Below are 27,382 nucleotides of genomic sequence, written 5' to 3'. Positions count from 1 at the left end.
CTTTATTTATCTATTCATCTATAAATGTGCCCAACACCCACAAGCATCAGGGTGCAAACAGATGCACAGGACAACGAGAAGAAGAGACAGAACAAGAGACGGCAGGGAAGAAGCAGAGAGATCACCCAAATACGTGTGTTTTAAACATCTCTTAAAGGAGGGAAGGTTTTCTCTTTACACAGGTATGATGGGAATGAATACCATATGAGTGCTGCTTGGGCAGTGAAATACCGGCGACCGCTCCCTCTCATACGTTTGGTTTGCGGGCATACCAAGCAGAGAGATCCACTGGAGCGTAAAGTTTGTATGTGCTCCCAGAGGCAAGCATGTATCAAGGGGTAGACACAGACACAGGGAATCAAGTTTGTAAACCCTTTATTAACTTGAAAATGGGTTGAAGAATTCCTAAAAGGCCCTATATCTAAAAGGTACTAGTCTCAGCCATTAAACTAAGTCAAATGTAGTCAAATGTATGTCAGTCAAAATAATAAAGATGTTTGTGTTGAACGTATGCTTGTCCTCACTTTCTTCTAGAACAATAATGTGTACCGGATTGGATCAAAATAAAATAGTGAGTCCCAGAGCTCCTTTCCCCAAGCTTGAGTCACTTAGGATTCAACAGGTCTCGCAAAGTTCCTTTTGGTTTCTAAGGGCTTTCATTCTTCACAGACTTAGAAGCCATCCTTGTCACCTTCTCTCAGGAATTTCACAGTTCACAATATTTCCCTTTCACAAGACTCTTGCTTTGGTTTCATCAGGGGTTTCCTTCCACTACAATTCCAACAACTTGACAGTTCAATAGTTTCTCTTCACATTAGATTCTCTTGTTCCAAAAAAGGGTTCCCTTCCCCAACAGTTCAACAACTCTTTGTGTGAGAGACTTTCAAGAGCGCATTTCATGGGAACGTGCCTCTGGCACTCTGTAACTTTTATCACAGTTCACAAACAGGGTCATGCCCCAGGCACTCTTTAGCTTCTTCGCTTTCCCAATTAGATTTTATTGGGGTTTCAGCTCGCTCTTCCTGTGTCTCCCAGCCCCCCCCCCATGCTCTCTATGTTGCTCCTACTTCAAGCTTCGCACAGCTCCACTGCACTTTGGAGAGTGAATCAGTTTCAACAGAGTCTTTCGACAAGCTTGCAGAAGGGAACCCTGAGAGGCCCGAGAGAGAGTCTGTGAGTGGAACTGTTTAAACCAGAGGGGCCTAAGCTTGGGTAAGGGAACCCTGGGAGGTCCAAAGGAATTGTGTGTTTCAAGAAGCTTGGGGGTTCCAAGCAAGCCTAGGAATTTTTGTGCACTAAGTTGTTTTGTTGCTACAGGAACATTGCCTGGAATACTCCAAGGGCATTTTTAAGTTTAACTATTTGTGCACTGGCAACGCTGATCCTGACAAGACCACCTGAATTCAGTCTTGGCTTATATATTTTTGGAACACTATTTTTCTTTTAAAGAAACCCTGCACAACATTTGCAAATTTTTTTCCAGAGTGAGGGCAAGCATAGGTTTGACACAGACAGATTTTGCTTCAGAACTTACGGACCTCGACTATCCTTAGAAACATCAGTTAAAGGGAAACCCAAATTAGAGATGGGGCAAGTTAGGTATTACACCAACCCTAAATACTAGCAATAAATGTTTTCAAACTGTTATATCTTGAGTCTGTGTCTCTCTTGATATCAAGCATGTCTGACAGCAGACGCCACTCCGCTTCCGTTCTCCTGGGCACGCTCTACACTTCTTCTTCCAAGCTAAACCGCAGCCATATCCGAGAAGCCAAGGACGACTCCCCACCTGTCAGGAGATCGGAGAACTCACCAAACACTCCAAACGCACAGCACGACACACTGCACGTGCCCCGCACAGAGGGGGAGATTTTGTTAAGACTGCTGCTCCTTCTGCAGTCGACACTGCAGACAGACTCAGCTGATAGCAAGAAATCCTGCAAGTTGCTCGGTGTCAAAACAAACACACAGCTCGACAACGCGATACAATTGAAAGCACAATAAAAACATCTTTAATTATCACACAAATATTTTACACATCTTTAAAAATCTTACAACCGCTAAAATCATAGAAACATAACTACCACTCAGCATAGACAACCAAAGGTTCTCAACATCAACCCATTCCAGATAATACAAATATTTACCAAAAATGTAAATCCTCTCTGCTAATAATGCAGGACCGAATCATCTTCCATCACCCCAAGAGAGTTACAAAATCTGCACAAGGCAGTATCTCTCTGACGCTTATTCCATATACATTCAACTTCTTTAGTGCTTCACACATTAAAACAAAACCTCATAAAATAATTCCCTATTTGTCTACACAGGAATCTAAAAACGTATGACTCCATCCTACCTGTTGGCTTTTGTATTGTATTTAAGTGATTATGGGCCTCATCACAAGTTGGGCGGTAACGCCGGCGCTAACAGCACTGGGGTTATTTGATTTATTTTTGATTTATTTATTTATTGAGCACCTTACACCAAGGCGCTCAACCCCAGCTAAGCCTTTAAGAGCTGGGGGGAAATCAGCCAAAGCCCTGATTTGGCGGTCCCTTAACTGTGGCGATAACAGCACTACCGCCGGATTTAAGGGTTACCGACAAACTCGTGATGAGGCCCAATATAGCCTAAAATGTCCCAAACAGCAGTCAGTCTTAATCCAATCATTTAAAAGCAACACCCTTTTCACCTTTATCAGGATTCACCAACAGAGTTTCAAATGGCATATCTAAGCACAAAGTTGTCTTTGACAGATTTCTATACATTCTAAGACTAGGGAGGCTAGTTCTGCCCAAATATGTATATAGCAACTCAGGAGAAGAGCTCAGCTATTTCTGGAGCAGCAATCTAATCTGCAATAACTTCAACCCCAATTCCTGGCGTATCGGATCTAGTGAGATACATTTAGGCAAATGAAACTTGGCTGCAGATCACGGCTTCATGTTTATACAACCCATTTAACATCCAGTCTGGTCAAATTTCAATGCCATATAAAAGCCATATTACAGGTTAGGCAGCACTTTCACCATTATAAAACTTCAGCTGGACCAAGACAAAATGTGCCATGTTTCCCGACCATGCATTTCATTTGGGCTACAGGCATGATGCTTTTCTGCTTAAATAGATCCCTTGATGCCTTATTCAGAGTGGCTAATATTCGGTATCACAGATTTGACACCATTTCAAGCTGAAGCCCCTTTAGAAACCAAGTTAACCTAGAATTTGACTTTTTCCTCGGAAAGTGTTGTTTTCACGGGGTTTATTTCCAGATCATTTAACTTTATATAAGACTCAAGCGCCCCCAAAAATCTTTGCAGGACAATGGCCGTTTTATCAAACAGGATAAAGTCATCCGCGTAGACGAGCCATATCATTTTAAGCCCCCCAATCTGCGGCAAAACAAACATTCCCCAATTGTTAACAAGCTACAGATGAAACAGACAGGAGGCCAAAATACATCCCTGTCACAATACCGAACATTTTCCTATCGTCCTTGGCATGTGGCCCTCACTGTCTAATTTAATCTGTATAGAGGTTTCCTGATGTAAATATATTAAGACACTGAGGAGGACCCAATTTTTCACCAATGGATCCAACTGAGCCCATAATAAATTGTGATCCACCAAGTCAAAGGCTGTAGTCAGATCGCGGGAGGCAACATACTTAAGAGAAACCTCCAGAGCCCATGCCAATTTCCGTATACAGGATATTACATAGCCATTACAATCCACTCCGATAATTGCTTCTAAACCCTCTTTGATAAACACTTAGAATATCCTTAAAACAAGCCCATTCCTCCAATTTTCCTAAATAATGCGTGAAAACACATTAAAATTAGCGTCCAACAAAGTAATAAGATGATAGCTAGAGGGCAGGGACCTATTACCCTTTTTATAAACTGACATAAAAAAAGCAGTCTTCCAAGAAAGACTGGTACTTTGTTTATAAAAGGCTCTACCACAAGACTGGATCGAGTTTAAATAATTTGTTAGTGAGCTGATTATGGCCACCCACTATGGAGCCACTTGATTGCCTAATAATCCTAGCAATATCTTCTTCAAGCAGTCTCCTCTTTCACATCAAACCGAACATCTGTTTGACGGCTGTACAATTGTGAGAAATGCCTCACCCAAACCTCTTCAAGAATGGGAATAACTTGCATTGCCACAGCCAAAACATTAGCATCTTCTTTCTTCATGATCGCTAATTATGAACGCGGACTAAACCCGGTTGAGCTATCTACCACACCTTCATAAATTCCAAGTGTGCTTTTAAATTCAAACTTACTTCTACTACTCACTAAACATTGGCGGGCAAGCAGGTCATGTTAGTATCAGGCCCAGACCCAAAACCTTTGAACAAAGACAAATGGTATATTGTTTTTACCGGCCACCTGCGCCACTACCATACTATTCTCTAGACTCTAATAATCACAGAGCTATTGCTCTTGATTGGACAGTTTTTATTATATGGTACACGTTTTAGCACAACCAGCCAACATGTGTTTCGGCCTTTCAAAGGTCTTCTTCGGGGCTGTTCTATATACACACAAATTCCCCATAGCACATTACATATAATGTAAACCAACAATATCCACAAGTTAAAAAAATGTTTACCCAAAAGTATGCAATTATTTTGCGTTGTTCATTACATGATACTAATGTTAAACAAAAACCACAAAAAAGAAAAAAGAAAAAGGAAGGGAACAGGGGGAGGTGAAACAACATAGCCAATACCTTGGTTGAAAACATGTTGCATCTCATTGTCTATTGTCTAATTCATGCATCTATAGGATAATTGTTCTTCTTTCTGTGTGTCAACTACGGAAATGAAAAACCTCCATTGTTTGACTAACTCATTTTTACTACAGTGCTCTCTAGTTAGCAATGTTAAATGTTTAATTAGGATTCATTCAAAAGTTGAGCCTTTTCACCATAATTCCATGAGGTGACATCCTTGTTACTACAACTATGCAATAAAAGTGAGTGGACCCAAAAATGGTGTCAATATGCATGCTTACTTCTGCCATAGACAGGCACAGTGTAATTGGCTATAAACTCAACAATATATACCAATTTTTATATTGATTTTAGCACTAACGTCAACTATACGCATAACTCTTGAATGTTTGTTCTGCTCAAAACTGGTGTCTGTATCAAAAAACAATAATAGGTATAACAAAATGAAATCCAAACACCACCTTTTAGCAAATGTTTCCCATTAGTTTCCAATAAATCCTCTTTAGTTCAAACTTTTTGCACATACACATGGCACATGGCTCGGTAAGTGATGCACAGGACTTGAAAGTGGCCCTTCGTCCAACTGGGAGCCGGCGCAGCGTTCTGAGAGCTGGGGAGGTTCGGTCTCTTGAGCCAAGTAGAATTTGGCAGCAGCGTTTTGTGCTCTTTTTAGTTTAGTAAGGTGATATGCCCGGACTCCGAGGTAAAGGGAATTAGCATAGTCCAGTCTTGACATTACAATAGACATAACTGCAGCAACTCTGTTTGGAAAGAAGAGGTAGGGAAAGATGCACCTGAGAATTTTAAGATGGTAAAGACAAGACTTGGAGACGATGTTGATTTGGCGAGAGAGGGAAAGGTCCGAGTCTAGAGTGCATCCAAGGTTTTTTACTGTGGGAGAGGGGGTCGGAGGATGGCCCATGGGAGGGGGCCAGGGTAGAGGGCGGGGGAAAAGCTCTGTGTTGCCGCACATCATGATTTCGGTTTTAGTGCAGTTTAGGAGGAGGTGGTTTGTAGTCATCCAATGGTCTATGTCAAGGAGGCAAGCTGCAAGGTAGCAGGGAGTTGAGGTCTGAGTTGAGGAGTTTCAGGATGATTTGAGTATCATCCGCATAGTTGTAGCACAGGATAGTGTGTAGGCGGATGATTGTAGGGAGGGTGGACATATAGAGGTTGAATAGGAGGGCTCCTTGTGGTACTCCGGTATTGACTGGGTGCGCGGCCGAGGCAAATGTGGACAGGAGAGTTATTTGTTTCCATTTGAGAGCGGTTCCGCAGATTCCTAGGAAGCAGAGGCGGTCAAGTACGATTGAGTGGTTAACTGTGTAGAACGTGGCAGAGAGGTCTAGAAAGATTAGTGCAGCGCATCCCGCAGAGTCAGCTGTGATCTTAAGATCGTCCCAGATTGAGGCCAGAGTGTTTTCAGTTCCGTGTCTTGGTCTGAACCCTAATTGGGCAGGATCCAGGAGGTTGTTGGATTCAACAAAGGCGTTTAGTTGGGAGTAAGCTGTTCGATCGATGAGTTTTGCAAGGAACCTGGTGTTCAAAATGGGGTGGTAGTTTTTGGGGTCGAGGGATGTTTTTTTTAAAAAGAGGTTTGACATGAGCAATTTTGAAGGCGGCAGGGAAGATTCCAGAGCTGAGGAAGTCGTTTAGAATGGTTCTTGCTTATTCTCCTGCACAGGGGAAGAGAATATTTGAGGACTGAGGCGGGGCAGGGAACAAGGGGGGAGCCAGAGGGTTTTCGGGCAGAGAGCAGCGTGAGAAATTCATCTCTGGAGATTGGTTTGAAGAAGTCAAAAATGGAAGGAGTTGTTGTTGCAATGGCAGGTGGGAGGTGTTGGAAGGGGGGGCAGATTTTGTGGCAGTGAGAGGAGGGCCAGTTTGTTGTTAAGAGAGGCGGTTCTGTCGAGTGCAGTGAAGTAGAAATGAAGCGCGAGCGAGTCGCAGAGTGATTGAGAAGTGGAAGACTGGGCTGAGGTAGGTGATGGTTTGACAAATTCGGAAATCATTTTGTGGAGTACCTTGCTAGGGTTTTTACAGTTGTGAATTCGATTGTTGTAATGTTTTTTTTTTGGCTTTCTTGATTTCAGCTTTATAGTAGCGATGATGCAAGGCGAAGGTGGATCTACTCAGGACATTTTTTCTTTTTTGCCATTTGCGTTCTAGGGATTCATTTCGCTGTTTCGCAATGATCAGCTCAGGAGTAAACCATTTGGGATGAGGACCAAGGCGTGAGGAGGAGCGGCAGGTGGGTGTGAGCAGGGTTAGTGAGTTATTGAGCCATGAGTTGAAGCAGTTGATGGTTAAGGGTTTGTCACTGGGGGTGGGTGAGGGCGGTCTGAGAAGCAGTGCTTCGGCAAGGTCGGGAAGGATCTTTAGTTTCTTCCAGCATTTGCGGAGGAGGGGGGTGGCTGGTACAGGATTGGGCGTAAGGGCAGGAGAGCAGATGGAGAAGGGGACGATGAAGTGATCAGACCAGATGAGAGGTATGGGGGGCTAGGTGTATCTGGTCGTGTGAGCTGAAGATGGGACTGACTATGATGCTGCGGGCGACCGCAGTGGAGAGCATGACAGAGCCGGTGTTGGAGCTGGAGGAGTCGGAAGCACGTACTCATGTCCTGCTTCTGGGGACCAGAGAAAGCTGTGAAACAGTGGAAACAGTGGAGTCGTCGCCCATGAACATTATGTGTGCACACTTAAGCCAGGAAGACCCAATAATACTGAGAGTCTGGCAATGGCCCCTGATAAAAAGTCACTCTCCAACAGGAAATAAGCGGGGATGCGAATATGCCATCACCAGCATTATGGAGGGACAGACCTTTGCAACCGCCCCCGGAACCACTGAATGTGGAGGTGCGTATCGGAGCAAGCACAGTGTGTTACATAGATAGCCTGCAGGCTCGGACCACAATACCAACCCCAAACCATCTTCAAAATCTTAGGATCAGCCAGTCCGATAGCACAGCGAGCGGAGCGCTCGCTTTGACATCTGTGCAGAGCCTGCTGATGCAGGACCGAATCCCAGCAGGGCCAAACTCAGCCTTTCATCCTTCAGAGGTTGATAAATGAGCATACACACCATGGGTAATAATAAGCAGCGCTCAGATATCTGAGGGTTCGTAGCGCTATATTAATTATTATTGTTACTATTATTAGTATTAGCAAGGAGGGTAACCGGACAACATTACCTAATTCAAAGAGCAGCGTGTTAGAGGACGGGCTGGCACTAGCTGAACCAACTAATAGCGGGGTAAATGTTATAAACAGCTTAAAGCTTACCCCGCTTTTGAATTTGACAAATGTGGACAAGCAAAGCGAGGAAGTAACTACAGAGTGCAGTGGGAGTGCACAACAAGTATTGTCAAACAAACAGAAGTGAGTAAACCAACACTGGGTGTAGAACATAATGTGACTGTTTTGGAACCCAACTCCTTAGACGGGTACAGGGGTGCAGCTATCATAAAAAGGATATTCCACTAGGGAATACGGCGGGGAACGTCCTATCCCCAATTTTGAACAACAAGGCATTAATCTGAAAAATCTTTTTACGAGAGGCACCTATGATAAAGAGGGTGCAAGCAAAGGCCGCCTCTGTAGAGTACAAACTGAACGGAATACCTGGAGACAAAGAGGTCTAAAACCACATGTTGACCTGAACAGTATGCACTTTTTTTATCGTGACCCCAAACAGGCTAGAGGTGGACCTGTAACATGTGATGCAACGACCAAGGCGATAAGGGGCCCTTGGTGGCTGAAATTCCAGACCAACTTTTACTGAAGAAATCCTTGGAGGTAGAATTAGTGGAACAATATCCTTGGAGACAGCCTGTGAAAGAATGATCTGACCCACAGAGTAAGAAGGGGGGGGGGGTGAGCAATCAACTAATGTTGAAGAATCATTTACTCCATCTGACTGGGGCCAGACAAACAAAGGGATATGTGGGTGGACTGGAACAACAGAACAAGTTTACCCAACGATGACTTTACCTCACTCGAACAACCAAGAAGAATCCCCCTGGAGATGGAGTGTGAAGCACATGGAAGAGCGAGAGGAAACTGATGTGGCAAAAACGCAGACTGTTTCAATAACAACACAAGGACCCTCAAAGAACGACGAGAGAGCTAGACTTCTTAGCAATCTCAACTTAAACTGCAATAATGGGCCCAATAATGAAGCTCTATGAGCAAATGGGAGAGCAGTTAACGGACCAAACGACAATGTTGGCGAAGCTCCATTCAAAGATGGTATATGTTGAAGGATTCATTACAGGAATCCAAACTAACCTGGATAACAGTTCAGCACAAATTTCGAGTCTGCTTCATACCATCTTAGATCCCATCATTATGGAGAAAGAAGCAAGAAGATTGTCTAGAGGCTTTGACCCGATTGAGATGCGAGCTCCGGAAGAACTCCCCAGTAAACAATGTGCAGCAAAGGCAACACAAACAGAGATGGGGAGGCCTGTTTGGACAAAGGATGGGGCCCATACAGAGCCGAAACCCTTTAGATACAATTAAGCAAGAGTCACAAATTAAGACTGGGCTATCACATATCATCAATTATGAACCAATAGGCATAATAACGATCAATAAGGGCAAGGACCCAGAAGAGTGTCAAGAACCAGTGCCAGACATCTTGAATATAGATTCAAACGTTAAGACCACATTGGAACCAACAACGGGAAACCCACACCAAAAAATGGGGGAAATTTGTATCAAGCCGAAACCCTCGCAAAAGGAGATCATTCCAAATTGTCCTGTTGGTGTCATCACAAAACAGGTGGAAAATAAATGCCTTAAAAAAAGGGTGTGGACTCGACCTTTAACGTGGAGAAACCTAAAAATCAAACTGCACAAGTAAAACATAAAAGTAATGGAAATAAAGCATTTTTTTTTTCAAGTTGGTTTTGTTTTATTCATCAGAAACGCAGTTTGGCCCATGTCATTTAATAGAAATGGCTAGTAATTATCAGTGAGGGTATAAAACAGCTTTCTTGCCAGGCACAGGAAAACGCAAGGAATAGAAATACCTGCATACTCTAGACTCTGTGCAAAAATGCACTAAATTCTCCCACTCCCCCTTTTCCGCAACCTGATAATTGAATACAAAGGAACCCTTTCCTGTCAGCTCTCAAAGAAGATTTTCTTAGGAATGAAAAGAAAAATTCACATCCCATCTAACTTATCATGCACGCGAAAAACAAAAAAAGTCAAGTTTTATTCTAGTTTTTTTATACAACAAAAAAATATCATTTTGCAAAACTAAGTTGTCTAGACTACGGAATATATCAAAAAAAAATTCAGAACATTGATATTCACACAACAGAAAAAGGGGTTAAAATGAGCATTTCACTTTTTTCTGCATTCTTTTTAGCTACACTGATGGCTGAATTGGAAGAGGATACAGACAATTTTAAATTAAAGCATCCAACAGCAGCAATTTGAAGATCAGTCCAAATTGGAAAAAGCTGCACACACGTGCATTAATCCCCAACAGCCCCACATGTTGTGTTTTACATAAAACATGTGAAATAAAGCATTTATTTGAAACATTGCCCTGCCACAAAAAGTGAGCTGCACAAATACGAGGACTACCATGAAGGAGGTTGCATTGGAAACTGCTAATACTAATCCCATTTAACACAGTGAACACATCACAGTAACATCACTGGAGGAAGAAATAAAGGAGATGGCCTCAATTGACTTGATGGATCTATCGACCTACACTATGTCGGAATACGATCTGGACGTGGATGAGGGATCTGGATTTAAAGAGCCAATTTACGATTCGGCCACATCAAGTACCGACTCTGATCAGTCGCAGGACAGACAGCCAAGATGGACAAAGAAGCCCAGTGGGCCAAAAGCTTCAAAGGACCTGAGTTTGAATGCATTGGGTCGCACAGGAAACATCTTCAAATTGCAAAGACTCCATTTGAATCATCGTGGGAGGGGCTTAGTTGACGGAGGTCACTGCCCCCAATTGGATAGAGCGGCCCCTCAGACTACTAGGTGCACACAATCCCCCAATTGAAGAAACCGATACACTGGAATTATCTTATCTTACCATAACTGACGAATTTCAGAGGTTTTTCGGTTTTACTTTGAACCATAATGTCCCTTTAACAACGTTTTTTCACTGAATTTCATAGGTTTTTAGTAGCGCAACTTAACCATAACGTCCCTTTAACAAAGTTTTTTTTACTGAATATATATGTGTATATACATATATATATATGTGTATATATATATATATATACATATATATATTGTATATATATATATATATATATATATATAATTACACGGCCACGGTAGTGGCCATGTAGTTATGGTTAAGTTGCTGTTTCCATAGGAAGAGCACTTTTTGGGTGGCTTATAACTTCGCTCTCCCTGGATGGATCCTCACCAAACTTTGCAAAGAAAGTAGTTGGGTCACTCTGAATACTTTCGCAAAGTTTGGTGAGGATTCGTCCAGGGGGGGGGAAAGTTATAGGGGGGGTCCCAAAACTTTTTTTTTCCCACAGACTGAATAGGAAAAAACTTTGCGCACGGCTATAGCCCGAACCGCTGGACGGATTTACACCAAATTTGCAGCAGGAGCGGCGGCCTGGTCCCAAAAGCGTGCTTTTGTAAATTTGGTGTAAATCTGTCCAGTAGTTTTTTTTAAAAATGACCAAAATGTAAGGCAAAAAAATGAGTGATATCTGTGTTCGCTTCGCGGACGGACTTCCCTGTTCGCTCCGCGGACAGCACCCCGATTGGCCCATGGCCTTGCGCAATGTCCACGGACATGCGACGTGTTCGCTGATTGGGCGGCGAGGGGCGTGGAGCGCATCAGATTTTCTGTGGCGCCCGCCATCTTGTATTCGCAGTCGACCGCGTACAGCGCAGTGAAACGTGGATAAAAAATTGTATTTAGTGCCGTGTGTTGGTGTGTAAGAGTGTTTGGGGAGGGTGGGGGAGTATGAGATAGGTTCAATGGTTTGTTTTTTTATGTGCTAGACGTTTTTGTTGCGTTCGATTTGTCCACGGAGAACACGGCTGTTCTGACATTTTGTAAATAAACTAAATGGTGGGGTGTTTAGAGGACGGAGTATGTGTCATTTTTGTTCGCAAGGAAGGTAAAAATGAGCTATGAACACTCGCGGTGTACTTAATTGTTCGTAAATACACAAACTGGGGGTGTCCTCAGGCAGCTGTCCGTATTGTAATCTGTCTAGTTGAATGTGTTCTAAGAACACTCGCAGTGTCCCGAAATGGTTGCAATTACACAAAATGGGGGTGTTCTGAGAACGTTGTTTGTATTGTTCGTTGTCAGGGTGAAAGTGTTTTAAGAGCACTCCTTTTGTCCGCTAATAGTACAATTTCCTATGGGCGTCAACTGACTTTTTGTCCACTAAAGAAACGATAAATCCGGCTGGTGTGCGCCGACATTATGTGATAATCCTATGACTGGCGCTATTGACCTGGCTGACTTGCTTTTGCGACACTAAATCATATCTCCCGCCCCTAAGCCTGATATTATCAAAGCATTCATATTCCCCGCCTCTCTCCATGACGTTACAGGGTGCGTAATCAAACGCGCCCAGTTGTCTCCAGTACTACGCGACTTTACACAGAACCCGGAAGACAACACACATTATATCACAACACAGCGCGCCACAATTCGGAATATGAAACTGTGATTTAAAAGCAAACAGCAAGATTGTAAATGTTGTAAAGTACATTTATTTGACATCAAATGTTTAGAGAATATTCAGCAATTTGCATTTGTCTTTGTTGTCGATCCGCAAAAGTTCATGTTAGATCAGCTTACAACTCAGTGCGCCACAATTCGGAATATGAAACTGTGGTTTAAAAGTAAACAACAGGATTGTACATTTGGTAAAGTACATTTATTTCACATGAAATGTTTAGTGAATATTCAGCGATTTGCTATTGTCTCTGCTGTCGATCAGCAAAAGTTTATTTGGAGCCACGCGTTGTTCCTTTGCGGTAGATAGGCTGTTGGTTTATGATAAAAGCAGTAAATGGTCGCTCTGATAATCGGAAGGTTCTCCAACAACGAGCCATTAGACCACCCTATTGGTTGGTATGTTGTTTGTAGCCGCTAGTACTGCGTAAGGGCATATTGGTCCTTGGCGATTGTCCCATAAAATGGTGAGGGTCATGAAGTTGCATATTTGGACCTGCACCTGGCAGTTGAAGACGCCATCCGCTGGAGTCTGTAAATCGTGACATAGGCAAAATGGAGCCACATACCTGTTTTAAAAAACATAAATTAGTATCACCAGCCGATCTTCATTAAAAATCATCATTTTATTTATTAGGGCGTGAAAATATTTGCTATCGAAGATAGTGCATCAGAGTATGTTAATAATAAAATAATAATATTTTCCCATTCATATAGCGCTAAGAACCGTGAGGTGTCTAAGCAGTGCTTATTATTAACCACGGTGTGTGGTGCTCATTTATCGACAACGGAAGGATGAAAGGCCGAGTTTGGGCTTGCCGGGATTCAAACTTGCGTTAGCAAGCTGTGCACGGATGTCAAAGCGAGCGCTGTACTCGCTGTGCCACTTGACAGGCTACAGTGAAGTGGCACAGCGAGTAGAGCGGTTGACCGCCTATAGACCGGTTAAATTATTTCTATTAACCCACCCTGTGTCGTCTGCCTTTTTCAGAGCCCTCTAAACGACAGGGGATCAATTCGGCGGTGATAGTGCGCGGTAGAAAACATTATGACACTTTCAACGAACAAGTTCAACTTGAGCGGTCTTTAATGCTACGCTATTGTAATTATATTTGGTATAAAATAATCTAAAGGGCTACTTACAGTACAATTGCAAAATTCCATTGTCTACGAGTAGTGCAGTCCCAAAATACGACTCCGCGTGTGCCAACGATCTTTCGCATAGTGATATAATATATAAAGTGGTTTCGTTTCAGAAATTTCATCTTTATCTTCTCTTACGTTTTAGCAACACTCCTTCAAGAGAAGTCTTTCATCACAATGTCTGTCTGTCAAGGTCAAAACACAATACAACCTTATAGTCCGCTTCGTGAGCCTCTCCGGGGCCCGAGAAAATAATGGAAGCAGCTGACCTTCACTGTGAACGAGCATAAATTCTTACTTTGCAACATTCTGTGTATAGCCACCTGTAGAAGTTGTGGAAGCAGCTGACCTTCACTATGAACGAGCATAAATTCTTACTTTGAAACATTCTGTGTAAAGCCATCTGTAGAAGTTGGTTTTTGCACGCCATGTTTGTATATTGTTTGCGTGATATTAAAAAAAGTTTGTTTAAAGGACGTTATGGTTCTAAGTACAGCCGAAAGACCCCTGAAAATCGCAAGTTATGGCAAGCTTTGAAAAATAACTGGCGCCACCACCGTGCACTGCTAAGACTAACACCCAGGACATTAAAGATGACATTGCAAATGTCATTGATGAAATCACTGATGACATCACGTGTGTATGTACTTTTCATGGAATTTGTGTACTAGGGATTTTTATTATAATGTTGCAAAAAAAGTGTCAAGGATATTGCAATAAATATCATACCGTTATTAGTGCTTTGAATGATGCATTGATATAAATAGCATTGTATTATGGGATTCTATCTAGTATACTGAGCGACTAATGGAGAAACATAGCATTGTGTGCAGAGTACAAGATGAAAGTATAATATGTGTAATGTTAATATGTTGAATAATGAAATAATAATTGTCCTGAAATGTTCGAAAATTCACAAAATGGGGTTGTTCTGAGGACGTTATTCGTATTGTGTGATTGCTTAGCTGTATGCAATGAGGGAATGGCACAGAGAGTAAAGTGGACGCCGTCTGCGGACACCGCGGCTGTTCGTGGACAGGGCGTGCTACATCTGGGTTTTTCCAGGAAATCCAACATGGAAAGAAGACTGTACGGATCAGCCAATCAGATGTCGAGGTTGTGGATTTGTGTTGAAAGAGACTGTGTGTGGTGAAGATGGCAGAAGTGGAGAAAGTCAGGGTGTTGGTGCTCGCAGATATGTTTGTGCATAGTTTACAGCAGTATGCTGAATGCAGGCATGTTGCAAAGAACTTTGATGTGAAAGGAGTGGAGGTGGTGTGGAGCAGTGTGCCTGATTGCAATGTACAGGGATTGTACAAGTTTGTGAGGATATGGCCACGATGAACAGTCCGCATGTGGTAGTTTTGCACTATGGTGCTTTCCATTTGGGCAACGTCAGTGTCCCTACTTTTTTGGCTGATTTGAAACTCTTGGTTCAAGCAGTAATGAAGATCCTTCCAAATGCAAAAGTAATTTTTTCTGGATTACTACCTAGGGCAATATGGGACAACAGTTTTTTGTCCTCAGCAAAATATTGCTAGGTGTGTCATCAACCGAGGCATGTGTGCCTTCATGCTTAGAGCTGGTATGTTCTTCTGTAACAATGAGAATATTGATGCCAGTAATGCTGTTAATTTTAAAGAAGATGGCATTTCTTTATCTTTTACGGGAAATGCCTTTCTATTTTGGAATGTAAGGGTTGCTTTGGAGAAGGTTATGTGAAGATTCTAGGAGTAAAGTAAGAAAAAAAAACAAGAAAAAAATACAAAATAACAGGTGTCTGTCAAGCATCTGTAAAAAAAAAAAAAACGGCTCTTTTCAGAGCCAACTTCAAAGGGGAAATGGGGCACACTATTTAAATTTACATTCACCACGCTCAGATTTTCGATGTGTCCGCGGACATGGCGGTAGTCCGCGGATATGAAAATCACTACGAGGGGGTTAGTATGTTCTATGTTACATGTATATGAAGTCAGGGATATTATGGTTAAGTTGTGCACTAAAAACCTATGAAATTCAGTGAAAAAACTTTGTTAAAGGGACGTTATGGTTAAGTTGCGCTACTAAAAACCTATGAAATTCAGTGAAAAAACTTTGTTAAAGGGACGTTACGGCTCAAAGTAAAACCGAAAAACCCCTGAAATTCGGCAGTTATGGTAACATAAGCAACCATAACTCGCGCCACTGTGCACTGCTAACACTAACACCCAGGACATCAAAGATGACATCACAAATGTCATTGATGACATCACTGATGACATCACATGGCTGGCTCTCCCTTTTTATGCTTTACTGACATATCGAAGCCACATAGTTTTCTTCAGTAACAGTCAGGAACTAAAAATTGAAAAGGTACTATATTAGTAGACTTAGGGTCCAGTCACATCATATGAAACATATACATAGCGGAAGATACAGGCTTGAAAGAGAGCAATCCTTTCTGTGCATGAAGATAATTATTATGGTTATCAGCACTTTCTCATAGTTTTATTTTTATTACTCTACCTTCCCTCTATATGCTCATATTTGTATACATTATACTCACTCTCCATAGAGTGAATGGGAAAAACATTTTGCTTGCGCCTACAGTCCAAACCGCTGGATGGATTTCCACCAAATTTGGACCAGGAGCAGCGGCTTGGTCCCGAAAGCGTGCTTTTGCAAATTTGGTGAAAATCCGTCCAGTAGTTTTTTTTTAAAATGACCAAAAAGTAGGTAAAAAAAAATTAGTGATATCTGTGTTGGGTTTGCGGACACACTTCCCTGTTCGCTCCGCGGAAAGTGTCCTGATTGGCCAATCGTCTTGCGTGATGTTCGCGGACATGCAAAGTGTTCGCTGATTGGACGGCGTGGAGCGTGAAGCGCGTCAGATTTTTCGGTAGCGCCCGCCATCTTGGAATCGCTTACGTCCCCGGACAGCGCGGTGAAACTTTGTTCAAAATGTGTATTTTGTAGAGTGTGTTGGTGTTTGGGGAGGGTGGGAGTGTATGAGATAGGATGAAAGTTGTGTTTTTTATGTGTTAGACGTTCTTTTTGTGTTCGATTTGTTTGCGGCCATCACGGGTGTTCTGAAATGTTCTAAATAAACTGACTAGGGGGTGTTCTAAGTAGTCAATATGTGTCCGTTTTGTTCGCAAGCAAAGTGAAACTGTTCTAAGAACACTCACGGTGTCCGGGGAGTGTTTGTAGGGGGTGTCCTGAGGACGCTGTCCGTATTGTTCTCTGTCAAGTTGAATGTGTCCTAAGAACACTCGCGGTGTCCTGAAATGTTCACAAATAAACAAAATGGGGGTGTTCTGAAGACGCTTCTAAGAACACTCGCGGTGTCTGGGGAGTGTTCGTAGGGGGTGTCCTGAGGACGCTGTCCGTATTGTTCTCTGTCAAGTTGAATGTGTCCTAGGAACACTCACGGTGTCCTGAAATGCTTGCAAATAAACAAGATGGTGGTGTTCTGAAGACGCTTCTAAGAACACTTGCGGTGTCCGGGGAGTGTTCGTAGGGGGTGTCCTGAGGATGCTGTCCATATTGTTCGTTGTTAAGTTGAAAGTGTTCTAAGAACTATCGCATTGTTCTGAGATGTTCGTAGGGGGTGTCCTGAAAACGGTGTCCGTATTTTTCGCTGGCACGTTCAAAGTGTTCTAAGAACACTCACATTGTTCGCGGACATTAAAGGTTTCCCATAGATCATAGTTGAAATGTTTGACTCTATGGATGTGATATGCTGCGGTGGTTGTTGCCAGGGCATAGAGTCTTGGGTGCATGGCCATTTGGCCATGCACCCAAAACTCTATGCCCTGGCAACAACCACCGCAGCATATCACATTCATATTTGCTTATAACTTTGGGTGAAAAACAAATGTATAAGGAACAAAGGTATTAGATACTATGGATGTGATATGCTGCTATGGTTGTCCTTATTATTGTATACTTACTGTTTGGTCTAGTAATGGGAGTCCATGTTTTTCTTCTTCATTTCTGTGATAAAAGAAAATAGCATGTTAGTATTAGTATTTTGTAATGACTTATTACATTGTATAAGCAATATACTTTTATTTTTTTTCGACCCTCATATTTAGTAGAGTTCAAATCAGAGTACTGTGCAATTGGCTCAGTTTCTGTATTTGTTGCTAAAATCATTGGGTCTGTGGGAGAAAAAAAAATCCATGTTGGATTAAAAAAACCTTTTTCTGTTATGCTACAGTTTATTTGTTTGTTTGTTTTCAGTGTTCACTTGTTGTTTCTGGCTAATGCTTTATACTTTGCTTTGTTGTATTTTTTTTGGAGCAGGAACAGATTCTTCATTTGTTTTGATATTATAAAATTTTGGAGCAGTTAGATACCAATTGGCGTATTCTAACTGTCTATTTTTTTAATATATCTTAGTGGTTTTGATTTATCTATTTGGATATTGTTAAATTTTGGAACAGTTAGATACCAATTGGCGTATTCTAACTGTGTATTTTATGGCCTAATTTAGTGGTATTCATTTATCTGATTAGTTGTTGTAGAATCTTTGAGCTGTTAGATAGCTTTTGGAGTATTCTAACAGTTTATATTATTTTAACACAAATTTATAATTTTGGGACAGTTAGATACCAATTGGCGTAGTCTAACTGTGTATTTTTTGGTCTAATTTAGTGGTATTCATTTATCTGATTAGTTGTTGTAGAATCTTTGAGCAGTTAGATAGCTTTTGGAGTATTCTAACAGTTTATATTTTTGTAACACAAATTTACTTAAAGGTTTAAATACAGTTTATTTATCAAATTTTGTGTTTTAAGAACATCAAATAAGCGTTTGTAAGATTTGCTGGTAATCTCTGCTTTAGAGTAATGGTACTATCATTACATTCAAACCATCCACATTTCTTTTTTATATATGCGGTGTAGTGCCCTGAATTTGTTGTGGCTCCTGCGTGGTAGATTATACCTATTGTTGTGAAGGTTTTCTTACCAAGTGATATTTGACCATGTGTGAATCCAGTCAGCTTGCAGTTGTTTTTGGTACCATCTGCATTGTAACGTAGAAGCATTAGTATTACGTATTTACTATGTGTTTATATTACTAACGTGGAGCGATTATCTGAATTGCAGGTAGAGCATAATCTACCATGGTTTGCATTTTGTACAAGTTGCTGAAATGGAATGGATTCACAATTTGGTATTGATATATATATGAAGCGTTCATTGGGGATTTCTTCTTGTGTCACATTGTTGCAGAGAGTGCATGTATGTTTCCACATGTATGAAATCTGAAAGATTTCATTTATAGGTATGTTTTTGTTTTCCAGTACTTGTAGTAAGGTACGGTGTGCAGTCATAATGTCGACATCAATAATGTCGACAGTCAAAATGTCGACAAATTAATGTCGAAAAACAATAATGTCGACAAACAAAAATGTCGACATTATTCGATATTTTTTCGACATTAATTTAGTGTATGCATAAATAAATAAATAAATATATATATGATGTGTTGAGTATGAGGGGTGGTTGGGGGGGTGTGGGGGGGTGGCAGGGGGGTGTTGGGTGAGGGGGGGTTGGGGGGGGGACCCCCCATAGTAAATACAATTTTTATTTATTTAATTATTGAATAAATAAATAAATAAATAAATAATTGGTATGTGTTGAGTATGAGGGGTGAAAGGGTGGTTGGGGGGGTGTGGGGGGGCAGCAGGGGGGTGTTGGGTGAGGGGGGGTTGGGGGGGGACCCCCCCCATAGTAAATGATCCTTTTTTAGGTTATTTATTTATTGAATAAATAAATAAATAAATAAATAATTGGTATGTGTTGAGTATGAGGGGTGAAAGGGTGGTTGGGGGATGTGGGGGGGGGGGTGGCAGGGGGGTGTTGGGTGAGGTGTTGATAGTTTTAAGGGTTTATAGTCATAATGTCAAAAAAAAAATGTCGACATTTTTTTTTCGAAAAAATGACTTTTTACATTATAAGTATAGGATGTCGACATTATTATTTTCGACATTTTTTTTTCGACATTTTTGTCTGTCGACATTTTTTTTTCGACATTATGACTATAAACCGTAAGGTACATTAGAAATTCTTGTGGATCTTCCTGTGAGTTTATAGTGAATTTCACCATTCCAGCACAGTAGTCCAATTGTCGTCTTATTCCAAAAACACTATATGTGTTGTCAGGATTGTTTGCTGCATTTCTGTGAAGTACTAACATTTGCAAACACAATGGGTTTGTACTGTGTACGTAAATGTTGTCAACAATTGGTGGTAATTGAAATAGAATATTCATTGCTACATTTGCATAGCAACTTACACCAACTATATTTGAGAATTTAAATGGTCCAGGTAGTTCTGTATCTAACTGCTTTTTTTGGAGTTTGTCTTCCTTCTTTAAAGAAGTACCTGGTTTACTTTCTCTAATTGATTATTTTTTGTTGTGGTACTTGATGAAGTATTAGTTTCTTTTACTCTCTTTGGAGGATTTGCAGTGACGTCCTGTTGCATTTCTGTTTGATTTAGTTTTCTTTTACAACGTTTTAGTTTTTGTGGAACAGAATATGTGTTTAGATGGGGAGTGTATAGTGAGCGAAGTCTATTATATTCTAAAATGCAAGGAATATCAGCGTTTACTTTACTTGCATCAAAGTTGATTAGAAATAGACCGTCAAGTGTACGTAAGCGTGATAGTGCTACGTAGCTCATGCCTTCTTTAAAGACTGTGTTACCAATATCTATCATTGCTTTGTCTAGGGTAAGACCTTGTGATTTATGAATCGTGACTGCGTATGCAAGAGTTAGAGAAAATTGTTCTCTGCGTACATACATATCTTTGAAGAGAAGGAATCTAGCTGTTGAGCGTCCTATCCGTTTTACTTCTGAAAGTTTGTCAAAGAGTATATTGACAAACTGAATTTTGTTGTCACGTGGGTATGTTTGAAAGCCAACAACTGTACCCAGTGCTCCATTAACTAGTCCTTGGTCCACGTCAAGGTTACGTTTAAGCATTACTCTGCAATTTAAGGATAATTTTAACATCTTTTCTAAGCCTGCTGTGTTTGAGATTGATTTTTCTAAATTATTTAGTCTTGTTGTGGCTTGGTCACACATTGGTAGTGTCATACCATGTACATCTAGTTTGTCTGTGGCGCTAATTTCCATTATTGGTTGCATTTCTTTACTTAGCATGATTTCATTGAATTTGAGACAGCTTGCAAGAGTTGGCATTAAGGCCATACAATTGACATTTTTGTGGGCTAATTGTTCCATAACATCTGTAGCACATGCATTATCGCCATAAAGTGCATTAATGTGCCGGGTTTTCAATGTTGCTTCTGCTTCTTTAGAAAGTATACCAACTCTCAAACTTTTTAAAATGTTGGCATAAGTTAGATGTGCAGATTGGCGCATGTTTTCTGTTAATTCTCTGTATTGGAAATGTTGCCAAAGGTTGACATTTCCAATGCTGCCAACAGTTTTACGGCAGAGTTTGTGTCCTAATGTTTTAAAAATAGGTTCACCTTTTACTGGTGTTAATTGAAGCAGATCTCCAAAAACAATAATGTGTTTTCCTGCAAAGAGCTCTTCATAGTCTGTTTTGAGTACTTCGTGTAATCTGAGGTGAATCAAAGCTAACATCAAGTTGGAGACCATGCTCACTTCATCTATTAGTAGCATTTTCATTTGTTTCAATACTCTGCGTAATTCCATTGCAGCTTCTGCAGAAAGTTTGTAATAGTCTAATTTGTTCTGGTGTTCTACTGGTAATAGTAGTAATCGGTGTAATGTAACACCACCTATGTTGTAGGCAGCTAAACCTGTGGGGGCAGTGACAACAGCTGACAGTTTGTTGTTTGTCAATTGTTGAAGGAACTTACTAATGATTTTGATTAGGAATGTTTTGCCAGAACCAGCTTCACCACTGACGTACAGTAGTATAGGTTTATAAGTATGGCAGGAACATTCTTTATTTTCATGTTTTACACCATGTGCAATTTGTTTTGTTACTTCTTGAAAAAAGCTACTTTGCTCATTGTTTAGTTTTGATTGTATTATAGTTAAGTCTTCCTTATCTTCATACTGACACATGGTGTGTTCTACTTCTATCATAGCTAATTCTGCCTCATTTATTATTAGTTGTTCTCCCAGTGGTTCTTGGCTTCCTGTTACAGAAGGTTGATTACTGTCAGGAGTATCCTTATCTAGTTGGGCTTGGAGTTCTTCACGTTGCTGTTCATTGTGCAACATTGTTTTGTACTGTGTAAAGTTTACATCAGTTATAGTTCTTTCATTTGCTTTGAAAGCATCCTCATATGAGTCATAGTTATCTAGTAATTGCTCTTCTTTTCTCCATGGTTTGAAGAGTTGTAGCAGGGACATGTAATATACTTCTTTATGTTGAGGAGTCTTCAATGACAATTTGATATGATTAATTAAATTTGGTTTAGTGAGTTTAACTAAGCTGCCTTCACAGTCTGTCACTCTATATTTACCTTTTTTTCATCGGGTTTCATATTATTTTTGTATGTGTAGTTTTGGGCTATTTGGTATAGACACATGTTTTCCAAAGTATTTCTTCTGTTTGGGTAGTATGTGTCCAATAAATTGTTTTTTAAAATGTCTTGGCTGTTGGGATCATGTTTGGCTATTGTTTCTATATCTTCATATGATTTTAGAACTCTTTTTCTAGATTTAGCTGGACCAAGACTTAGCCATACTATATTTTCAGATTTACCATACAATGAAGTACCAGTTAAACGATCAGCTGCTTCATAAGATCCACATTCTCTATGGGTGAGCATTTTTATGCCCAAGCTGTATAATTTCTGAGATACTGTTTTATCAGATGACAGGTCATTCCAGAGGTCTTGGAGCTCTGTCTTTTCTGCTTTAGTTAAGTATGCTGTGACATATCGTGCAACTGCAGTAGAATTGTCTGCAATGTACTGCACATCTATGTTTGCATTCCATAAGTGGGCAATGATTGCATTATAATCATTGATATATTTTTCTTCTTCTTTTCTTTTTATGTAATATGTATTTTTAGGTGACTTTCCTTTAACAGTATGTCTAACTGAAGACATGAGGTTGTTTACTTGACCTGTATTTGTAACTGGTCTAGGGAAACCAAATCGGCATTTGGTGTCGTATTTGCCTTTGTTTTTGTATTTGCGACGACAATATTTTCCACATTTGTGTCTTTGAAAATGTAAAATTTGTGCACGAAGAACACTTGCTTCTGATGGAATTTCACAAGTGACATATTTTTCAATAAACTGTAAAACAGTGGCATCACTGTCTTGACCAAATTTAGGAGCATCTTTAATCCATAAAAGCATGTGGATATGTGGTGCTCCTCTGGCTTGGTATTCTTTTCTCCAAAAGAAGTGTTGCACTTCTCCAAGGGGAGGAACAGTTTTATTACAAATAAAATGTAGCATAGCAAAGAAGCGATGGTGAAAATATCTTGAAACATTAACAGGATCCAAAGAACAAAGTTCTCCAGGTGTTAGAATATCTATGTTTATTTTGTTTTTATTTGATATGCGTAGGAAATCATGTAAATCTTCCCATGCATATTCTGCACAACTTAATGTAACAAACCAAGTGGGTGGGCCAAGGTTTCTGATCATACAACGTACATCTCCATGACGTCGACACGAGTACTCTTTAGTACCACGCATATTTGCTAATAGATTTGTAATATTTGATTGTAAAACCTCATCCTTTTGTTTCACTTTCTCTAATAATTGTGTAGCTGTCATATTTTGAAAGTGTGATCCTGATTTTAATATGTGTGCAACTCCGTAACATAAAGTTGCTAGTTCACTTTCAAAGAGTAGGTGGAATATGTATTCCACATTTTGTCTAAATCTGGGATGTTCAGAATACATCCGTAATGAGCAGTATTCTGAAGCTGATATTTGAATAGGTCTTTCATCATACCTTCCTCCTTTGCCAGTAGGAAAGAGTAGAGGAAAAGCACGTGCTTCTATACTTTTTTCCCATATACTGATTGGCGATCCTTTTGTTTGATGCATTTGGTAAGTTTCTAGTACATCTTGTACGGTGTCATTACAGTGCAAAGGATGAATTGTATAATGGTCTAAAGTATTTGATATTGTAGCAGGATCTAGTAGCTCAAATTGACCAGCTTCTTGTGTTTCTTGAATTATTTCAGTTGTATCTTTCAAGTTTTCTTCAATATTAATTTCTTTGTAATATTCATTATTCTCTTTAAGATATTGGAAGGCTTGTCTAACTTTATATAAATCTACCAGCTGTTGCCATATTTTTTTGTCTTTTGTAGGTACTCCATTTACTAATATAATTAAAGATTGCTGCATTGGACGTTGCACTCCTAGAGTATGCACATTTTCTTGTAGATTTAATGGTATATAAACTACTTTTCCATGAATGCCTTTTACCAATTCAGAGGGAGGTAATTTTGCTGTTTTTGGTTGAAGGCGTATTATTGCTTGAAATGGGTGTACTGTTTGAATTATGATGCTCTCATATAAATTAAGTTGTTGTAGAGGTTTTGGTACTGCGTATAATTCCAAATTATTTGTGATAGAACGTGAAGGAGTTTGGTTGTTGTCAAGTTTTGTAGTGCAATAACTGCAAAGTATTAAGGGCTCAGTTATTTCATATTTGTTTTCTGCTAGAAGGTAGAGAGCTAATTCAAACCATTTAGAATCTTCATTGTCTTCTATTTTGTATGATAGGTCCACAGTTTTTGTGTTACTTTTATAAAAAATTCTACGGCAACATACACATACATGGTTTGGTACTTCAGCTGATGTACTTTTAAATTTTAGTATTTCTTTTTTGTATGTGTTTAGCAAAAGGTTGCCTTGTGTAGAATGGTTGCTTAATTGGTTTAAAGCTATTTCATTCTGTAAATGGTTTTCACTTCCAAAATATTTTTTCTGGATATATTGAATTTCTTCAAGTAGGTCTTTTGCTGCACCATGTAGAAGGATGTTATTTAACTTTGCTAGTGCTAAAGCAGGACTTTTAGCATAGTACAGTTTATAGACTAGATTTCTTATAGTTGAATGATGTGTTGATATCCTTTTGATATCATGGAAAGTGGTTTTACAAGTAGGTCCTGTAGTGCAGGCCAATGAATGTCCTTGTAGTCCTGTGTACTTGCGCACTGGACAGGTATCTATATTTTGCAGTAATTTAATTTTGATTTAGTTTTTGCTTTTTACATATTTATTGAGGAATTGGTATAAAGATTTGAAACATTGTTTGGGAATGTTACACATTGACGTGCATGGCCATTTGTACACTAGACGTTCTGATTCTGTTGAATGGAGGGGTAATTCTAGGTTTTCAGGGCATATTTTTGTAAGGAGTACTTCTTGTTCCATTATGGTATTATTCACTTTTTCATAACCTCGACCACTGCTATTTATGGCAATTGTATTTGTTTGCTTTTGTTTGTACGCTTCTTCATTAAAATTTGGGTCTGTGCTCGTAGTGTGATTCCATTCACCTCTGCAGATACTTAAGAAGTTCTTTCTGTTGACATTTTGCTTATTGAGAAATCTTTTTTGTAATGTAGTTATTAGTTTTGTTAGTGGTTTCATTTTGTTTAACAGTAAAATAAATAAATTTCTTTTGAGAAGAATTGCACTGTCCATCAATGCTTCTAAGATTAATTTTCTACGATAGGTTTTAAGCTTTGAACCTGATTTCTCTCCTGTTTTTATAAGATTTTGAAGGACTTTGTGACGGTATATTTTGGCTAAAATACTTTTCTTGGTATGCTTACTTTGCACTATATTAAAATTTGAAGAAGTAGTTTTATCTGTACTGATAGCTGATTTTCTGTTAATTGTTTTTTGGTTTGTTTTACATTTTGATAGAGGAAGCGAAGTTGTTGTACTTGAAACTTCTTGTGTTTCACTAAATGATTGTATTAGCTGTTTTGTTTCAAAATTTTTTTACAAATTCTGCTAGAGATGGATGCTTATGTTGGACACCTTTATTTTCATTTGCTCTACTTTTGCGTTGCTTTCTACGGACTTGTCTTTTGGTAGGCATTCTTTAGGGTCTGTTGAAAAAAATAAAGAAGATATGGGTTGGGGTGTTCTGGAATGTATGTGTGCTGTGTGCAGGAGTGTTTGAGTAAGATGATAAAGATGTATGTAATGGTGTGTGATTGTGCATTTGGAACTAAAACTAGTAGGGATAGGTATTCTTGAATTTATGTGTTACTAAACTGGGGTTCAGGTGACAAAAAAAAAGTAAGCTAGTGGTGTGGAAAAGTACAAATAGTAAATCTAATGTATACAATTAAAACAGTTGTTTGTTCTATAATATGAAAATTGTAGTGGTTCAGTTGGCTAATTTGTGTGTCCAAAAATAGAAATTTGTGGGCCATTCTGGCTGTAAATCGCTGTTTAAGACATGGACATTTTTGGACAAAATGGTACAAAATCTCTCTTTTAAGAAACCAAAATAGCTCGTATTAATGTTATAGTATATTTGATTAATAATACAAATATTATGGTGATATTTTACTTACTTTTTTTTAAATTAACAGGTAACTTCTTAGTTTTTCTTTCTTCTTCGAATTCGGCTGCTTCTTTTCAGGAAACTGGTCTTCACTGCAATTGTAAAAGCTTCAAATTAGTAATTCTGTGTGTATATAGCACTGTTTTTAATTTAGATATTGATTTTTTTAATTGAAATCCTCAGTGCCTTCTGTAAAACCATTAAACTAATTTATTTACATAAGATACATTGCATCAGTTCAGTACATATGATATGTTCTTAATGAACAAATTGTATTGAATGACTAACTGTAGCAAAAAAAATATCTTTACTTTGGGCCTCATTACACGGAAGGCGGTAATGGTTAACGGCCACCGTTAATGGTAACGGTGACCGTTAACCATTACCGCCTTACTACGAGGTCCCTTAGCGGGTTGGTGCTTTAACGCCTGCTTTTTGCAGGCGTTAAAAACCAACCCGCTAAGGGACCTCGGAGCTAATTACGGCACCGCAAAATTGCGGTGCCGTAATTAGCGCCTTCCCCATTCCCAGAGAGCCCTATCGGGCAGAAATTGGAATGGGGAAGGGCAATGGCGGAAGGGGGATTTACCGCCCCTCCAACCTTGGAATGGGGCGGTAAATCCCCTTTCCGCCAAGGCGGTGCCGGTATTTTACCGGCATGAGCCATGGCGCTAATAGCGCCATGGCTCACCGCCTTCCGTGTAATGAGGCCCTATGTCTTGTGAAATTTATAATATATTAGTGAATACCACTATTTCTGTAAGTGAACTGTTCTAGGTAATAGCGCCTCAATGTCATGTCTAATTTAAGGTAATTAAGTAAATAAATAAATAAAAACAAAAAATATGAAATTGTATAAGTATTTTTATAAAGGTTTAAACATAGATTGTGTTTGCATGCAATTTTGTTTGAATATATGTAGTCTATATATTTCATTTAAAAAATGTTAGTTTAACATGATTTGAGTGTGTGTGTATAAAGAAAGTAAAAAGTATAAAGGTTTATAAGTGATAGTTGATTTTAGGAAATTGAAAAAAAGTACAGTAAATTCATTTTACAGATTTTACAAGGTAAAAGTCTGTTTGAAAATGTGTTCATCTCATAGCTCTCAACTCACACGCTTTTGGCGGGTGTCACACGCCTTGTAAAGGGCAGACTCACCCGCCAAGCCTCCTGCACGCCCATTCATTCCAATGGGCGTCTCACCCGCAAAAAACAAAATCGGGTGATTTCACCCGCCTGTAAAACAAAAATGGTTGAGAGCTATGTCATCTACTATACAGAAAATATGCATA

At 39.7% G+C, this 27,382-nt stretch overlaps 1 protein-coding gene across 3 annotated transcripts in view; it reads right to left on the bottom strand.

Annotated features, from left to right (window-relative positions):
* The window catches only part of LOC138498165 (zinc finger protein 268-like), a 163,574-nt gene that overhangs the window by 8,833 nt on the left and 127,359 nt on the right, over nt 1-27,382 (bottom strand). The window contains exon 2 of one of the 3 annotated variants that reach the window (XR_011278711.1): nt 12,538-13,013. The exons of the other annotated variants lie outside the window; for them this stretch is intronic. The gene's annotated coding sequence lies outside the window, so the exon portion shown is untranslated. Of the gene's footprint in view, nt 1-12,537; nt 13,014-27,382 lie in introns of those variants that run through there. 3 annotated transcript variants of the gene reach the window in all.

This window comes from Ambystoma mexicanum, chromosome 5q (genome assembly GCF_040938575.1).
Source record: "Ambystoma mexicanum isolate Mex_15411 chromosome 5q, UKY_AmexF1_1, whole genome shotgun sequence".
NCBI classification, from domain to species: Eukaryota; Metazoa; Chordata; class Amphibia; order Caudata; family Ambystomatidae; genus Ambystoma; species Ambystoma mexicanum.
Note: the sequence above shows the minus strand (reverse complement) of the source record. Positions and strands in the feature narration are given on the sequence as shown.